Here is a 929-nt window from a genome sequence, read left to right on the forward strand (position 1 = left end):
GGAAGGAAGGAAGGAAGGAAGGAAGGAAGGAAGGAAGGAAGGAAGGAAGGAAGGAAAGAAGGAAGGAAGGAAGGAAAGAAGGAAGGAAGGAAGGAGAAAGGCTGAGCGTGGTGGCTCACGCCTGTAATCCCAGCATTTTGAGAGGCCAAGGCAGGCAGATCACCTGAGGTCAGGAGTTTGAGATCAGCCTGGCGAATGTGGTGAAACCCTGTCTCTACTAAAGACACAAAAATTAGACGGGTGTGGTGGCACACACCTGTAGTCCCTGGTACTCGGGAGGCTGAGGCAGGAGAATCGCTTGAACCCAGGAGGCGGAGGCTGCAGTGAGCCGAGATCTTGCCACTGCACTTCAGCCTGGGTGACACAGTGAGACCCTGTCTCAAAATAAATAAATAAATAAAAATACAAATAAAGCAAATATATAAATAATAAAAACCAAACAAAAACAACCAAAAAAATTAACTCAAAATGTATCAAAGACCTAAATGTAAATGCTTAAACTATAAAACTCATATATGAAAATCTTCATGCCCCTACTATAAAACTCATATATGAAAATCTTCATGCCCCTAGGTTAGACAATGTGGCTTTTTTTCTTTTTCTTTTTCTTTCTTTTTTTTTTTTAGTTATGACATTAAAAACACAACGTACAAAAGAAAAAGTAAATTGTACTTAGTGAAAATAAAAAAACTTTCGTACTTTAAGAACACATCAAGAAACTGAAAAAAACTTACAAAATAGAAGAAAATATTTGCAAATCATATATATATCTGATAATGTAAAACTCCTACAATTCAATACATGACCAATAACCAGATTGAAAAATAGACCAATAGGACATGGATGCAGCTGGAAACCATCATTCTTAGCAAACTATCACAAGAAGAGAAAACCAAACACCGTATGTTCTCACTCATAGGTGGGAACTG

The sequence above is a fragment of the Colobus angolensis genome, unplaced genomic scaffold, assembly GCF_000951035.1.
Source record: "Colobus angolensis palliatus isolate OR3802 unplaced genomic scaffold, Cang.pa_1.0 Scaffold87, whole genome shotgun sequence".
NCBI lineage: Eukaryota > Metazoa > Chordata > Mammalia > Primates > Cercopithecidae > Colobus > Colobus angolensis.